This window comes from Rhinoraja longicauda, chromosome 2, assembly GCF_053455715.1.
Source record: "Rhinoraja longicauda isolate Sanriku21f chromosome 2, sRhiLon1.1, whole genome shotgun sequence".
NCBI lineage: Eukaryota > Metazoa > Chordata > Chondrichthyes > Rajiformes > Arhynchobatidae > Rhinoraja > Rhinoraja longicauda.
In genome coordinates this window covers 53,545,166-53,564,148 of record NC_135954.1, presented here as the reverse complement: position 1 = coordinate 53,564,148, position 18,983 = coordinate 53,545,166, and the positions used below count along the sequence as shown (strand labels likewise).

At 41.5% G+C, this 18,983-nt stretch overlaps 1 protein-coding gene across 3 annotated transcripts in view; it reads left to right on the top strand.

Moving 5' to 3' along the window:
* Window positions 1–18,983, top strand: part of LOC144604692 (cadherin-18-like) — a 581,989-nt gene that overhangs the window by 380,416 nt on the left and 182,590 nt on the right. The gene's annotated exons all lie outside the window — the stretch shown is intronic.

Sequence of the window (18,983 nt, the reverse complement as noted above, 5' to 3'; positions counted from 1 at the left end):
CTGTTATCTCCTGCACTGCATTCCAGCTAAAGAGAGGTGTAAAGAGCTCTAGCTATCATGTGGTGGCAACTTCAGAAAATAATAAAATATAAATATGTAGCTGTCATAGTCATTGAGTCATAAAGCGTGGAAACAAGCCCTTCAGCCCAACTTGGCCGTGTTGACCAACATGCCCCATCTGCACTAGCCCCACCTGCCTGCGTTTGCCCCATATCCCTCTAAACCTGTCCTATCCATGTACCTGTCTAAATGTTTCTTAAACGTTGCAATGGTAAGTACTATTACTAAGACTAAATATAATGTGTGTGTATGTGTGTGGTCAGAGTCTGCCTGTGGGTGTCTCATGTGCATCTGCCATGTCTGTGCAGCAAAGCATGATTTCCAATCATCTGTAGCCTCCTTGTTGTGGGACTTTTCTCTCCCAAAATGTTTCTCTCCCAAAGCCATGTGAAACACAACCTCATGATAAAAGTAGTTACCGAAGGGTTGCTTCCACTCCTCGGGCCTGGAGTTAGAGGAAGACATCCTTGATGCAGAGGAACTGTCAGGGAAGAGAAAAATATTAACCGTGACCACCAGGAATGCAAACTCGCAATATTTACTTAATTCATCAAGCACCTGACAAATAAATATTTACACCTGATTAGAACTTTCTACCAGCATATTTATTAGACAAACTGTAGTCTATTGATTGCCTATTACAAAGAAAGAGTTCAATCTGAAATAGTTCTGTTTGGTGCAGTGATGAAGGAATCAAGCTCAGTGTAAATCAATAGAGACCTTCTGGGGTTGCTGGACAAGGGAACAATTAAATGGGCACTTGGCCAAAGTTATAATTAAAATGTAGTCCCTTCTAGAAGATCAGAGTCAAAAGTAGTGATGTTAAACTTGTTTGGAAAAATGGTTAAACTGTAATTGGAGCATTGAGTAGTTTTAATCTCTAGATTATAAAAAGATTTCTGGTGAACTGGAGACGGTGTCAATTAAATTGATTAGAATAACCTATCAAAGAAGATTACATGAGGAAATGTTTCTGCTGGGTGATTTGATAGTGTTTTTAAGATGATAAAAAAAATGTTTAATAGAGCGGATGTTGAGAAGATGACTCCATTTATAACAAGGAGTGAATTGGGAAGCACCAATGTTAGTCATTCACCAATAGTGCTACTTATTGAGGCATTAAATAGTAAAATTTGCTTTAAGTGGTTGATGTTCAGTAATGGAAATGGGTTTTAGGAACTAGGGGTACTCTAAGGTCCGTGAGGCTGAGGTAGGGAAGGAAGGGGGGGGGGGATTTTTTAATGTGCGGTCATACCCATGTAAGAGTACAAGAATGCATAACTTGTTTATTGTGTATTTATAATATAGTTTATTGTGTGTTATATGTCATAGCTGCTTTCTGGCATCTCTTTCCTCATGTGCTTTACTAAGTGTACAATTTTGGTTCTGCAGTTCAAGTGACAGTTCAGACAACTCTAGCAAACTGTCCATCAACAAGCCCAAATTATTTACAAAAGCTGATGACTCTAATACTTTTTTCAGCCCCTCGTACTTTGCTCTCTCTGCACTAGATCTTGAAGCTTCACAGCGTGCTTTTCCAAAATGCTCCCAAATAGCTTTATAAGACTGCCACATTGCCTTTACAGTTCGGTAAGACGAAGCAACCCCATCTCACACTGAAAACACAACCAATTTTCAACAGTTGACAGTGAAGAGCCTCAGCACTTGCAGTTAACTCATCCTCATTCTTAGGAGACCTATGATATAAGGAATACAATTTATCACAAAATATCTGAAAATGATTCACCTACATTTATAGCATCACCTACACTGAGTTCAAGCCTGTGACTGGCACAGTGCCAAACAGTTGCATTAGGGAAATCATCAAGAAATGGTTTTGCAACCCCTGCATTTCGTCCTGACATTACTGATGCACCATCAGTTACAAGTGATATCACATTTTCTTTTAGGTACTGTATTGAAAAACCACCTCTTTGTAAGCAACTTAGAAGCCCATCATATATAGATTTTGCATTTGCACCAAGTTTCATATGTTCTCTGTCAAAATAGAATAATTTAGGTTGGGAATATTCACCAACTGCTGCTCTCAAGCAGACTACTAGAACAGTTTTCCCATTAATAGTAGTAGATTCATCAATCATAATAGACATTTTAGATTGTTTTGAAATTATATTTTCCTCAACTGTCTTTCGCATCTGGTTCCCTATGTGGTGAGAAACATCTGCACATGACTTACGAGAGTGTAGAACGAACCCTAAGTCGATGCCGTTTCTTTCTTGCAGTTCAATATCAGAAGACATATCTGTGTAGGGCCTACCTTATGTACAATATTACATACAGTTCTAAAAACTCGACCTGTTTTTGCTTCGTCCTTTTTCAGTGACATATACACTACATTTTCAATTGCTTTTTTTCAGCTGTTTCATTGATTTTTTGGCATCTGATATGAGCTTCACTATTTTTGTGCTTAAAAATCTTTTTTCTTAAACTCATTAACTGTTTTGCTTTGTCATCACTCACTCCTACTACATTAACACTGCACCACTCATGAGACAAATTAATTCCTTGCGTTCGTTCAAGTCCAAGATGACACTTGCTGCATACACTACATCCTAGTTTTCTGTTTTTAACAATTAGCCAGGGATATTCTTTCTTTTTGTTTAAGTATGTTTCTTGTGTCCAACAGTCTGGAAGATCACATTTTTCAATATCTTTTGAAATGTCTTCACATGCAGCATCAGGCGAAACAGCTGCATCAGTTACATTATCATTTTCAAGTAATTTTACCTTATTTTCTGGCTGAGTGTTTTCATTATCATTTATTTCTTTATCGATCTGAAGACGCTGTCTTTCAAAGTATCTCAGTATGCTCATTTTCACAGGGGTACACGAATCTGAAATTTATAGATATTTGATAGTGATATATAATAAAATTTGATAGTGATATATAATAAAATATTTCCGCTTGCACTATTATTTTGCTAAATAAAACCACCCACTATAAAATATTCACCACTCACGATTTAGGCTGGAAAAAACTATTGGTACTACTTATTTAATTTTCTCCCAATCCATTCTAATTTAACTGAAACAACTGAGGCACAGCGGTAGAGAGGCACAGTGGCACAGCGGCAGAGCGGCAAATAAAATAACGTGGAATAATAAAATAACGTGACTTTACCTGAGCCCGTGTCAAGGATTCCATTTATAGCATGGAGTGGAACTGAGAACCACAAATATAAGCTAGTCACCAACAGTACTACTGTACTTCATGGATACTTCTCATGTAGCTATTAAATCATATACAGGCCATTCATATGTTATGATCTGTGCGTACAAAAGAATTCCCTTTATATTATTCAATTTAATTGTTCAATGTATGTACATATGTTCGCCCCTATGAACGGCAGAGCCCCTATCCTCTCCTTACTTTTAGTAATTGTTTTTTTTTACAGAATACAGAGCTTTATTTGTCATTCGGTACCGAGGTACCGAACGAAATTACTTTCCAGCAGTCACACAAAAAAAAAAGAACACAAGACACATGACCCCAACACAAACATCCATCACAGTGACGCCAAACACCCCCTCACTGTGATGGAGGCAACAAAACTTCCACTCTCTTCCCCACGCCCACGGACAGACAGCTCGTCGCCGACCGACCCGCACAGTCCCCGCAAGGGGATGGAAGACCCCGCGGCCGAGCCGCACCGGGCGCAGAAAAATCCCGCGGCCGAGCCGGGCGATTGAAGGCCCCGCGGCCGAGCCGTACCGGGTGCTGAAACGTCCCGTGACCGAGCCGGGCGATGTTAGGTCCCGCGGCCGAGCCGTACCGTGTGCTACTAAGTCCCACGGCCGCGCCGCGCCGGGCGATGTTAGGTCCCGCGGCCGAGCCGCGCCGGGCGATGTTAGGTCCCATGGCCGAGCCGCACCAGCGATGTAAAGTCCCGCTGCCGAGCCGCGCCGGGCGATGGAAGGCCCCGCGGCCGAGCCGCACCTGGCGCTGAACCGTCCCGCGGCCGCGCCGGGCGATGTTAGGTCCCGCGGCCGAGCCGCACCAGCGATGTAAAGTCCAGCGGCCAAGCCGCACCAGGCGATGGAAGGCCCCGCGGGCGACAGAAGGCCCGCGGCCGAGCCGCGCCCCGCGCCGTGAGGAAGAGACCTAAAAAGGAAAGGTTTCCCCCCCCACCCCACCCCCCCACACCCCCCACACATACACAGCCAAAAAACAAAAACAAAAACCATCCCAACACCGACACACAACAAAAAAAAAGGAAAAAAGACGAACAGACTGCCAGCGAGCCGCAGCCGTTAGGCGCCGCCACACGTATCAGTCTTGTGCGCTTTTGGTGCCATTCATCACATATTTGCGGAGTGACTTTTGTTTATTTCTGACTTATGAACAAGAGGATGTTAGGAGGTTGCAGGGTGACTTGGACATGTTGAGTGCATGGGCAGATGCAGTATAATGTAGATAAATGTGAGGTTAACCACTTTTGTGGCAAAAACAAGGAGGCAGATTATTATCTCTATGGTGTCAGATTTGGCAAAAAGGAAGTGCAACGAGACCCAGAGAGTTGTGAATTTGTTGAATTCTCTGCCACAGAAGGCAGTGGAGGCCAATTCACTAGATGAATTTAAAAGAGAGTTAGATAGAGCTCTCGGGGCTAGTGGAATCAAGGGATATGGGGAGAAAGTTACTGATTGTGGATAATCAGCCATGATCACAATGAATGGTGGTGCTGGCTCAAAGGGCCAAATGGCCTCCTCCTAAACCTATTTTTTATGAATCTATGTATAGACTTGTAAATTTGTAAAAATGTTTGTACTTGCAAATGGCACAATATCAATCACACTAAAAACAGAGCAGTGGCATAAAGCTAAAATGTTAATCTTCTTGCCAGTTTATTAATCACCTTGGTTTAAGCATGAATAATTCAAATTAGATATCTTTTGAAACTAGTTTAATGGCAGTCAATTCTATTCAACCCTTTCATGTTTGGAAAACAATCTCATAGCTAATGCAAGTGGCCAGCGGTTTGCAACTTGAACAAATTCCAAGCAGACAGACGTCCACTTCACAGAATTGCTTTCTTCATTCACATGAGAGGAAAAAAAAAAAAAAGTGCCAGTGAAGCTGTGGAGATAGTGTCAAATCAATCAATAGCACGTGCCACAGGACAGAGCAAAATGGAAGACGTCTGCTATTCTATGTACAGTGAACCCTTGTGTTTAGCAGATCTCTATCTAACAGATTTTGATTATCGCGGACAGACCTACTGACAGTTGCCGACGCCACCCTCAGTGCACCAGGAGGCCTTTCTTCAACAGCTGCTGCACCAGCTGTTGCACCAGCCATTTGATGCAGTCATTCTTGAAATCAATGAACTTGAACTTGATTTTCAAGTCTTTGGTTCAAGAACATGGTTGGTGGTCTTGCCACACCACTTCTTTACGTTGGCTGTCGCTCTGTCCACTCGGCCTTTACCCCCGCCCACCCCTCTCCCGCTCTCTCCCCACCACTGCCTCCTCCTCCTCCTTCCCCGGAGTTGCTGATGTACTCCAACTTGGAAGATGTTGGCGACTGCGGGGGAGAAGTAATGTGCGAAGGAGGAGGAGGAGGCAACGGCGGAGCGGTGAGCGGATGAAGCGACAGCCGACAGGAAGCAACGGCAGCTGGTGAGAGGGGAAGGAGCCCCACGATGACCGAGCACGTCCCGTCGGTGGCAGCGGCCTGCAGAAAGTGCTGCTGGTCAGGGGCTACAACGTGAGCCACATCAACAGAATGGGTTTGGCAGCTGGAGAAGAAGGGCTCGCTGATGGCATTGTTAACTAGTTTTAAGGTAAAACGATACAAAATGCTGGAGTAATTTAGCAGACTGAATGAGTCTGAAAAAGGATCCTGATCAAAAACGAGTGTGGCAAGACCACTAACTAAGACCATATTCTAAAAACAAATATTTGAAAATCAAATTCAAATTCAACTTCATTGCAGTGGTGAGAGAGCGCCACAGCGGAGCTGCCTTACAGCGCCTGAGACCCGGGTTCGGTCCTGACTACAGGTGTTGTCTGCATGGAGTTTGTATGTTCTACCTATGACCACATGGGTTTTATCCGGGTGCTGCCGTTTCCTCCGACTTTCCAAAGACAGGCAGATTTGTAGATTAATTGGCTTCTGTAAATTGTTCAGTGTGTAGGATACAAAGTGTACGGGTGATGGCTGGTCGGCGCATATTCAGCGATATGGGGTCACCAATATTCGGTGGGCCGAAGGGTCTGTTTCCACGCTATATCTCTTAAAAACTAAAAAAAACATATAGGTACAATGAAAAATCTCATGCACAGCAGCATTATATGTAGCTCGATACACACAAACACGCAAAATAAATTATGCATAAATTGCATCTAACATTCTAAAAGAAAAACAGTAATTCTTGCAAAAATATAATTAGAAAATAACGTCCATAATAATGCAAGAGATGGGCCATAGTTTTCCATTGGTGAGGTTTGGATTCTCATACTTGAATAGTAGAAGAGTTTCAGGATTTTAATTGGGGGAAGTTGTGGAGGGTTGGTAACTTGAATTGGCTGTTCCATCAATCTGTCCATTCCAGTTTTGTAAATGTGTCCCTGTAGAATCAGGTTGCCTATTTCCCTTCACTTCGCTACTCCAATCATTGGTCTAAATTACATGCAAAAAAGAGGGGGTAGGGGCGACATCCTATTTTAATGTGGTAGTTTATTTGTGTTTCTGCTCCCTTATTTTGACATTGTTTTGTTCTCACCGTGAAGCTACCTTCCTGCAGCATACCCATTCCATGGCCTTTGGACAATCTACTAAATATTTCAAATTGTCTGCAACATTAAAACTGCTGCCGAGGATATCAGTCACATTTTTTACTCAGCAGCACCGCATAATTCCCAATTTTCACCAGAACTCACTTTTTCATTTTTGTACTGATACGATAAGATTGTCAGCAGAGTAGGAGCTCAGCAAATCTGCATGAATATAAAGCAGATTACTGCATTGTCTCTTTTCAATGGCAAATAAAGACTGAATCAGAGCTCACCTGCTCAGAGATTCTTCACCCACTGAAATTTATCCGCTCTCTAAAATGTATTAAAACATTTATAGAAACCTTGGAATAAATAAAAGCAGGAGTAGGACATTCAGCTCTGCCTTTCAATAGACAGCGAACAAGGTTATCGTGAATTGATCATCTGAGTTAGTGGGCTGAGGAATAGCAAATGGAATTTAATTCAGATAAGAGTAAGGTATTGCATCTTTGGAACTAAAAGAAGTCAGTGAATGGCAGGGCCCTGGAGAGCACAGTACAAGAGAGGGATGCAAGTACATAATACCAAATGTCAAAAAGTACTTATGCACACTGGCCTTCATCAGTAAATTCACAAAGTACAGGAGCTGGGACGTAATGTTGCAGTTATATAAGGCGTTGATAATGCCGCACTTAGACTATTGTGTTTAATTTTGGTCACCCTGCTATGGGAAAATTGCCAGTGAGCTGGAAAGTGTGCAGAAAAGAATTACCATCATGTTACCAATATTTGAGAGTCTGGGGTCGAGGGAGAGGTTTGGCAGGCTCAATCCTTGGAGTGCAGGACATTATGTGGTAATCTTAGAGAGGTGCATTAAATCACGAGGAGCATAGATAACGTGCGTTTACACAGTATTTTTTCCGTAATAAAGGAGTCAAGAACTAGAGGGCAGAGGTTTAAGATAACAGGGGAAGGTTTTAATCGGAACCTGAGGGGCAACCTTTCCACATAGAGGGTGGAATATATGTTGAATTAGCTGCCCGACAAAGTGGTTGGAACAAGTATTAAAACAACATTTAGGGTACAAAATTAAATTTCAGGGACATTTGGGCAGGTACATGGATGGGAAAGATTTAGAGGGATATGGATCAAATGGAGGCAGATGGGTCGAGCGAAGATGGGGCATTTTGGATGAGTTAAGTCAGAGGGCCTGCTTCTATGCTCTATGACTATGCATTTGGCCGATCCTTTATTGCAATAGGTTCCCACTCTCTCCCATGCTCCTGTACACTTTTATATCTGGAAATCATCTTAAAAATAAACAGCGATGTAGCCTGCACTGCCTTATGCTGCAGACAATTCTTCTGAGTAAATGCCAGTCAAATGCTGTTAAAATCTTTTGTATGTTTTGATGAGATTTCCTCTCAATCTTCTAACCTCCTGTTATAAAAACATAGAAAGATAGAAAATAGGTGCCTTTCGAGCCAGCACCAGCATTCAATATGATCATGGCTGATCATCCAAAATCAGTACCCCGTTCCTACTTTCTCCCCATATCCCTTGATTCCGTTAGCCCCAAGAGCTAAATCCAACTCTCTCTTGAAAACATCCAGTGAATTGGCCTCCACTGCCTTCTGTGGCAGAGAATTCCACAGATTCACAACTCTCTGGGTGAAAAGGTTTTTCCTCATCCGCATCCTAAATGGCTGATCCCTTACTCTTAAACTGTGACCCCTGGTTCTGGACTCCCCCAATATCGGGGACATTTTTCCTGCATCTAGCCTGTCCAATCCCTTAAGAATTTTATATGTTTCTATAAGATCCCCTCTCATCCGTCTAAATTCCTGTAAATATAAGCCCAGTTGATGCATTCTTTCATCATATTCCTTAAATTAGGAGACCGAAACTGCACACAATATAATGTACAGACCTAATTGGACCAGTCTGCCACCCTATAACTGTACCACCTTCCTGGGAACCAGTCTGATGAACCTTTTTATTTTGCTCCCCACAATACTTCAGGTATGCTCTCATTGAGGTTCTCTTACAATGAAGACCAACATATCATTTGCCCTCATAACTGATGGTTGCCCATCATTGCCGAGAAATTCAAATATGGTTGGTAGCACTAACACGATATTCACATCGGTAAGTTCTATCTGGCTCCAAAACAAATTCTATTTTAGTCAGTGAAGTGACTGTCATGATTTTCCCATATTATGTATCATTTTAATGCTACTCATTAGGTCTACATTTTAAAGCAACCATATTTCAGTCTTCTGTCAGCTTACATAGTTAGCATTCAGACTTTGGTTATCTTATGTAAGATATGAAATCCTGCACCTTCTGTTAAATTTTGATCCTGAATAGTGAGTGCTTACTACAACATAGCATTTCTTCCTTGGTCTTCTAAGAAACCTGTCTATCTTTTTCTCTTTTATTCTGCTGCAATATCAAAGTGAGCATTAGTTTATTTTTTAAACAATGTGTCAAGTAAAGTTGTTTCAAATGATCAATCGGCCATCAAGTATCAGAACTGAACATTTTCATAAATTCAAAGAATTAACTTAGTTAGAAATTTGGCTTCTGTTGCTTGAACCAAGAACATTGTACAAAACTTTTGCTTTGAACTCCACTTCTGAAAGCTGATCTCATTGAAGTCAGAAGATCAAATTTCAGAAGTGAAGTACAACGTATAGACATTACCAAACTGCATATTTTGTGTATGCAACAGAAGTCAGATTGTACAGTAATTTCCTCGATAATTGGAAAACCAAATCTCACAATGCTGAATTTCCAAATCAATTTTAACCCTCCCCCTAATATTGATATTAGAGTGCAAAATAAAACTCCGATAATCAACTGTCTGATCTTTCGGAAATCCTGATGTTTCAGCATCTGCTTCACCAAGCTCGCTTTTGACTTGCTGGAGCCCCAGTCCCAGCACTCCCTTCCCAGTTACTGGGGCCCGAGTCATTGGGACTGCAGTTCCCATACTTCCATTAAACTCCTCACGACCCCACTCTCAAGCTCTGTTTTAGAGACCGGTTTGCTGATTCGAGCACTGCAATTGAACCTAGAAAATTAATTGTAATACTCTGTAACTTATATAAAAATAAATTGATGTAGTATATGTTTAATACCAATAACATCCAATGGTCCAGAAAAAGTACTAAACTGGCAACACTATTGTTCTGAAAGTGCTAGATTATCAGATTTTCACTAGATAATTGGTACACACTGTATTGCATTAACATCTTAACGAGACGGCTTGAATTCAGAGTGAAATGAATGAGGGGAGCACAATTTTTCAGGTCTTAGAGCTGTTGCCTCACAGCTCTTCCTGTCGGCGAGCAATTTGCAAATTCCCTCAGTGTCTGTGTCACTGGGGCTTTCCCCCAGAGCCCCGGTTTGTTGCTACATCCCATAACATGCAGATTGATAGTTAATTGGCCGCTGTAAAATGCCCCTTGCATGTAGGCAAGTAGTAGAATCTGGAGGGAATTGATAACAATGTAGGGGGAGTAAAACAATGGAATTATTGTAGGATTAGTGCAAATGGGTATTTGATGGGGAGCATGGGCTCAGAGGCCCTATTGGATTGGTGTCATGCTGTAAATCTCGTTGATTGCAACATGGTAAATAATGCCGACTGCGACTTCCCAAAGCCAAATCATTATTTTGATGTTGAACTCAACATTGATACTGCAAACCAAATCTCAGCGAGCCCAGACAAAATTAAAGTGCGGCCAAAAGAGACTGCAGGTGCTGGAATTTTGAGTCAAACACAAAGTGCTGGAGGAACTCATGTGGGTCAGGCAGCATCTGTGGAGGGAGTGGACTAGCAACGTTTCATATTGGACTTCTTCAGACTGCCGCATCCCAAAAATCAAAGTGCATTTAGCTTGGAGATATCCGTACATTGGAGTGAAGTTAAAATCATTCCCATTGATGGAGGATGGCCTGCACAACAGCCAATACTAAATAGAAGTAGATGCATTGACGCACTGGTTGGTCTTCGAGCAGCATTATACAGACAGTCAATGTCAATGCCAAGTTTTGACACTGGATGATAATTAAATTATAATATTTAGATTCAATTCAGCCCTTGTCTGAAATTCAATAATTCTGCATGATTTTAAATAATACTAGACCAAGTGGACCTGTTGGGCCCAAACCTCTCCTGCATTGGTGCAGCACCCTCTCCTCCCCTCCTCCCCTCTCTCCCCCTTCCCCCTCTCCTCCCCTCCCTCTCCACCTCCCCCCTTCCCCTCCCCCCCACTCCATCCCCCTCAACCACCCTTATCCTACCCCCGCCCTCCCTCCCTAGGAGATAGATTTAAACTTTAAAATGTGAATAACTTTAAAAATATAACACCGATTTCAATGAAACTTCTTCCATTAGCACCAAAGGGACGACGGTGAGCAAGGTGGGCCTAAAATTGTCGCGCTATCGTGTACCATTTTGGCTGTAGTTCAGAAACAAACAAATGAGAGTTTTAGTATATAGATATTAATTTGTTGTTTCTTATTAGGAAAACTTACAGCTATTTGACAAACAGTGCAGAAAAGCTGATGGCACAGCATATTTGTTGAGGGCCTGAGAGATTCAGAAGTAATGCTTTGCAACAGTGGTGACAGCAGAGTATAATTAGAACGTGGCATTATTCACACAGGCAGTTCTCACAATAATGAGGATTAATAATGGGAAATGGTTTGGAATGTTTATTCAGAATTTTATCCCAGTACATAATGTTAAATGAGCTATATAGTAGTGACAGAGCATTGTATTTAGCCTCCAAAACACAATTCCATTCGTTAATGGAATGGATTTTGGAGGCAGAGTACAGTGTTGTCGATGTTACAAAATAAATATAACACTGTTGTCCACACACACGTACACACACACACACACACACACACACACACACACACACACACACACACACACACACACACACATATACACACACACACACACACACACACACACACACACACACACACACACACACACACATATATATATATATAATATAGAGAGAGATGTGAACGTATATATATATAGACATGTGTGCACAATAGTACAGTGGATCACTGGTAGAGTTGCTGCCTTACAATGCCAGAAACCCAGGTCGATCCTGACTGCAGGTGCTGTCTATGTGGAGTATGTACGTTCTCCCTGTGACCGCATGGATTTGCTCCAAGTGCTACGGTTTTCTCCTACACTCCAAAAACGTACAGGTTTGTAGGTTAATTGGCTTCTGTAACTTGTAAATTGTCCCTAATGTGTAGGATAGTGCTAGGGTATAGAGTGATCGCTGGTCGACACGAGCTCGGTGGACTAAAGGAACTATTTACAGGCTAAATCTCTAAAAATCTACTAAAAGTAACATATACATATATACTGTACAAGCAAATTATTTCCTATCACATGCCCATCCATTTTTCCCTCATTCTGCTGCCATCCATTTCACCAGGATAATATGCAGTAACCAATTATCTTTGAGATGTGGTAGAAAACCAAAGAATGTGGAGGAAACCCATGCTCATTCAAACTCAACTCCAATTCATTTGGAATCCAAACTTGAATCTCCTCACTCTGATACCAAATCACAATAATACAACACATAATCCTCCAAAATTTCCGCCACCTCCAATGGCTCCAACCACTAGCCACATTTTCCCATCTCCACCTCTTTCCGCCTTCCGCAGAGACTGTTCCCTCCGCAACTCCCTGGTTAACTCTTCCTTTCCCACCCAAACCACCTCCTCCCGTACCTTCCCCTGCAACCGCAGAAGATGCAACACCTGTCGCTATACCTCCTCCCTCAACTCTGCCTGGAGACCCCGACAGTCCTTTCAGCTTTGGTAGAGATTCACTTGCACCTCCTCCAACCTCATCTACAGTATCCGTTGTTCAAGATGTGAACACTCGAACATCGGCGAGACCAAACGTCGACTGGGTGAATGTTTCGGATGAACAGCTTTGCTCAGTCCGCCTGAACCTACCTGATACACTATAATTCTCCTTTCCATTCCCACACAGACCTTGACTTCTTCCTGCTTCCTGTAAAGACTCTATCCCCTATTCCCAATTCCTCCGTCTACGCTACATCTGCGCCAGGATGAAGTATTCCATACCAGGGCATCGGAGATGTCCTCATTGTTTAGGAAACAGGGGTTCCCCTCTTCCATTATAGATGAGGCTTTCACTAGGGTCTCCTCAATATCCCGCAGCCCCACTCTTGCTCCCCCTCCTCCCATTCGTAACAAGGACAGAGTTGCCCTTGTCCTTACCTTCCACCCCATTAGCCGTCGCATACAGCATATAATCCTCCAACATTTTCGCCACCTCCAACGGGATCCCACCACTGGCCGCATCTTCCCATCTCCACCCCTTTCTGCTTTCCGCAGAGACCGTTCCCTCCGCAACTCCCTGGTCCACTTGTCCCTTCCTACCCAAACCACCCCCTCCTCAGGTACTTTCCCCTGCAACTGCAACCTGTCCCTTTACTTCCCCCCTCGACTCCATCCAATGACCCCAACAGTCTTCTCAGGTGAGGCAGAGGTTCACTTGCACCTCCTCCAACCTCATCTACTGTATCCGCTGATCCAGGTGTTGATTCCTGTACATCAGCGAGACCAAGCGCAGGCTCGCTGATCGTTTCGCTGAACACCTCTGCTCAGTCCGCCTTAACCTACTTGATCTCCCAGTTGCTCAGCACTTTAACTCCCCCTTCTGTCCCAATCTGACCTTTCTGTCCTGGGCCTCCTCCATTGTCAGAGTGAGGCCCAGCGCAAATTGAAGGAACAGCACCTCATATTTTTGCTTGGGTAGCTTTCACCCCAGCGGTATGAACATTGACCTCTAACTTCAATAGCCCTTGCTTTCTCTTTCGCTCCATCCCCTCCCCCTACCCAGTTCTCCCACATCTTACTTTCTCTGACTACATTCTATTTCTGTCCCGTCCACTCACCTGACATCAGTTTGGAGAAGGGTCTCGACCCGAAACATCACCCATTCCTTCTCTCTAGACATGCTGCCTGTCCCGCTGAGTTACTCCAGCATTTTGTGTCTACCATGGAAAACCTCCAAGTTTTAGCCACCTTAGTTCTCAGTTTTAATCAACTCTTTCCTGTACTTTTCTGTTAAGGATCTTTGTAAATCAACAATTTCTGAAAATTAGTCTTTCAGAGTTATTTCTGCATTCCTGTAGCCACACTACATTCTGTTGACAATTTAAGATATCATTTTAGAATAAATACCTTCTTCCACCTTTTCTTACTTTGCATTGATGTCATGTTGTCATTATAGTTTCTCCTGTTTAGGTTTTAAGCAGGATTTTTTTTCTCTCTGCAGCCTTCCTCCTTACTCTGCATCATAAAGCCTGTTTTCTTTCATTTTTAACTGTTCCCAGTTTTAATGAAACATCGTCGGCCTACAACGTTAACTCTGAAGATAGACACAAAAATGCTGGAGTAACTCAGCGGGGCAGGCAGCATCTCTTGATAGAAGGATGGTTGACGTATCAGGTCGAGACTCTTCTTCAGACCCTTCTTCAGTCTGAAGAAACATAGAAAATAGAAACATAGAAAACAGGTGCAGGAGGAGGCCATTTGGCCCTTCGAGCCAGCACCACCATTCATCGTGATCATGGCTGATCATCCACAATCAGTAACCCGTGCCTGCCTTCTCCCCATATCCCTTGTTTCCGCTAGCCCCTAGAGCTCCATCTAACTCTCTTTTATATTCATCCAGTGAATTGGCCTCCACTGCCTTCTCTGGCAGACAGTTCCACAAATTCACAATTCTCTGGGTGAAAAAGTTTTTCTCATCACAGTTTTAAATGCCCTCCCCTTTATTCTTAGACCGTGGTCCTTGGTTCTGGACTCCCCCAACATTGGGAACATTTTTCCTGCATCTAGCTTGTCCAGTCCTTTTATAATTTTACACGTTTCTATAAGATCCCCTCTCATCCTTCTAAATTCCAGTGAATACAAGCCCAGTCTTTCCAATCTTTCCTCATATGACAGTCCCACCATCCCAGGGATTAACCTCGTGAACCTACGCTGCACTGCCTCAATAGCAAGGATGTCCTTCCTCAAATTGGGAGATCAAAACTGCACACAAGGTCTTGATCTTCAACATCACCCATTCCTTCTATCCAGAGATGCTGCCTGGCCTGTTGATACTCCAGCATTTTCTTCAGTGTCAACCAGTATCTGCAGTTCCTTCCTACATACAACGTTAACTCTGTTTTTCCCTACACAGATGCTGCCTGACCTGCTGTGGAATGAATAATGACCATGCACGGTTTGCAGGCAGTCTAAGATAACTTTCTAGATAGATATCCAAATTATATAAAACGCTTTTCGTGGTTTGACAAGTTTAATAAGTGAGAGGGTGAGATACCCAGATCAAACCTATTGTTATGGAAAGATTTATACTTGACAAACATGAGGTAAAAATGGCTTACAAAACAATCCAAGAGACTTTTGTGTCATTCAAGATCACATAAGCCAAGCCCCAAAGACTCAGTTTGAGAACAAGTTGCCAATTGAAGTTTTAAAGGTGGCATATGACAATTTATGTTGATCCAGTGTAAACCTATAATTTCAGGTTTTAAAAGTTAGGCAAAACTCTGGCTAAGAAAACCTCTGCAGAACTAAAGCAACAGATTTGTAAAAAGCAGGATTGTAGCAAAATGAAAAAAAAACAGTCACCAATAATGAAATAGCTGTGGGCCATTACCTAATACCATTTTTGTTGCTTTTGATGCACATCTTTTATGAACAAATACATATATCAGACAGGCTAAATTCAACAGTCTATGCTCCATCATTTAATGTTACTTTTCTCAGCTGCATATTGTCTCTCTCCAAGTTCATTCTGCAAGCTGAAATGATTTAAATGATTGTGTTTATATATTGTTTATGAGGTCAATGGAACACAAACAAAAATGTAATAAATTCACATTGGCAGCCTGCATTCTGAACCGGTCATTAATTGTAATAATGGGCATTTCACTGTGTTTCATATTGGAATAAGGAATGCAAATCTGATTCAAAGACTTTGATCCAATGCAAGCAATAAAGTATGGAAATACTTGAACATTCTTTGTATTCCATTGGTTGAACGGAATTTGTTTACTATTTTAAAACTATTTACATTAAACAAGGTTCTTAGTTTATTAATAATCAACACATAATAATCCAGAAGAAAAAATGATTGCTAAGATCAGATCTAAAGTGATCATTGAAAGTAATATTAAATTGCTAAGGCTTGGTCATGCATTAACAACTGTGACATATTTTCCAAAGATTTGAAATTTGAATTGCTTGCTTTGTGCCATAACAACATCACTTTTTTTTAAAACATATTCAAGACTAACATAATGCTCATAATGTTCTCTGGTAATCTTGTAATTATATTAAATTGGTGGATTAATTGAAGATAATTGTGATAGAAAATACTCCAGTCTTCAGAAAATAATTACTTTATATCAATCTTATTATTGAGTGTAGGAAAATAACTGCAGATGCTGGTACAAATCGAAGGTATCACAAAATGCTAGTGTAACTCAGCAGGTCAGGCAGCATCTAGGAGAGAAGGAATGGGTGACGTTTCGGGTCGAGACCCTTCTTCAGTCTGATGTCAGGGGGTGGGACAAAGAAAGGATATAGGTGGAGACAGGAAGACAGTGGGAGAACTGGGAAGGGGGAGGGGAAGAGAGGGACAGAGGAACTATCTAAAGTTAAAGAAGTCAATGTTCATACCGCTGGACTGTAAGCTGCCCAAGCGACATATGAGGTGCTGTTCTTCCAATTTCCGGTGGGCCTCACTATGGCACTGGAGGAGGCCCATGACAGAAAGGTCAGACTGGGTGTGGGAGGGGGAGTTGATGTGCTCAGCCACCAAGAGATCAGGTTGGTTAAGGCGGACTGAGCGAAGGTGTTGAACAAAAGGATCTCCGAGCCTGCGTTTGGTCCCGCTGATGTAGAGAAGTTGACATCTGGAACAGCTTTCCAGCTGTCAACAGCTGTTCCAGATGCTAAAATGCTTTTTCCATAACCATCGAGGTATGCAGAGGTTGTTTCATGTCACCAGGACATTGTATGGCCACCAGAGATTACAGCAGAAAACTGCAGGTTGTAATGTGCCATTGTCATTATTATTATTGCCTCATTGTAGATAAAAGTTTCCCATTTGCATCGTGCTGAGTGTGCATAAACTTAGAGAAACTAAATTAAGTAGGACTTCTGAGTCCTTTCAGAAGTGCCAAGGTAATAAGAGTAAAAAATCTTGTAGAAATTCATCTTCAGATGCATGTGTTGTGCGGTAATGCAATATAAATTGAACTTTACTTCTTCAGGATGTAACTATTGCACATTTGGTATAAACAGCAGAGAATGGCTTTCTGCTTTATTCCTCTGCCCAACTTCCAAAGAAAACCCAATTCCCCAGTGTGGAACAGTTTGCAGTTACACACCACCTCTCTGTGCATGAGATTACCAGCTTAGTGACAGTTTTGTTTTCATGTCCCAAATCCACTGGGAATTGAATTTACTGTCTAAACTAAGTTCCGATCAGTCCAAAATAAATAGCAGCTGGATGAAACTAAAATCCTCTTAGCTTGGGTGAATTTGTGAATTTGATCCCAGAAGTGAATAATCTGCTTTTAACTCTGCTCTGTGCATTGTCCCTAGACAATTTTTTTGAAACATTTGGGTTTTACAACACAATTTCCATGAAAACACATGATTAGAAATACCATAGTGTTGTTTGTGTGTGAAGTGTTGATGATAATCGGCTAATCAACTTAATTTTAAATAAACAATTAACAAATGGAAATTTGATTAAAACAGCACAGGCTTGAAGATTTTGCTGTACTTTTTCCAATGCTAATAGAATTATATTCTTGGCAGATTTAGCAGTTTAACAGGCTGTTCAGAAATATCATTCAAAATGCAAAATGCTGAAGGAACTCAGGAGTCAGGCAGAATCTGTGGAGGAATGGACAGATGACATTGAGGTCAGGAGCCTTCTACAGATTGAACAATACCCTTTGTTTTCCAATGTTATATGTCTATCCCTCCACAAATGCTGCCTGACCTGCTGAGTTCCTCCAGTAAATTTGTGTTTTGCTCAAAATTCCAGCAGTTATATATAGTTCCTTGTTCTTCAAGAAATATCATCCATCAGTGATTAGCCCAGTTTCCAATATTTAGTGTTAATCAGTGTTCTCATGAGATACTGCCTGACCCACAAAGTTACTCCAGCACTTTGTGCCTTTTTTTGTAAACCAGCATCTGTAGTCCCTTGTACCTCTTTCACCAGATTAATTTCTGGGAAGAGGGAATTTGTACTACGAGGAGAGATTAAGTAGACTGGGCCGCTACACTCTTGAGTTTTGAAGAATGAGAGGTTATGTCATTGGAATTTGCACAATTCATGAAGGGCTTAAGAGAACAGATATAGGGATAATGTTTTACCTGGCTAGAGTGCGTCACACGAATAACTCATTGACCATTATGGACTGAGATATGAAGTTTCTTCACATAGAAGAGCTGGATCCAAGATTATTTTTCTTTCCCCAAGAGTGATTGGGAATATTCAGGTTAGAGGTTGATATTAAATTTGGATATTAAAGGTATCATGAGATTATTGCAAGAAAAGTGGTATTGAGATGAAGGATAACCCAAGAACTTTTGAATGAAGGAGCAGGTAAATTATGCCAGATTATCTCCCCTTTTTCATTTTTTATCTTCTTTGGCTATTGGGTTGTGAGGGCAATCACTCTGTCCATAATTTCCATCAGCTATGAAAAAAGTGTAAGATTGATCGTGCAATTTACTTTCCTTTCAACTTGAGGAACTATCAGAATATTGTAAGAAACATTGCACTGAACATCGTTCCTGCCACAAAACTGGCTAAGTACCTAATTAAATTAACCTCCAGTCAAAATATTGACTCATTGTATTAATTTTCAGGCCCTTAAAAAAAGACTAAAAATTAAATCAATGAATTGAAATATTTGCATTTTAAAAGCTTTCAAATTATTTAATTTAGAAAGACTAATGTGACTGAATCAGTTGTTTTTAAATTATTCTCAGTTCTTTAAGATTCAAAGATGTTTGATTCAAAAGTGTTAGAATACTTGTTATTTGTGACAACCCATTTT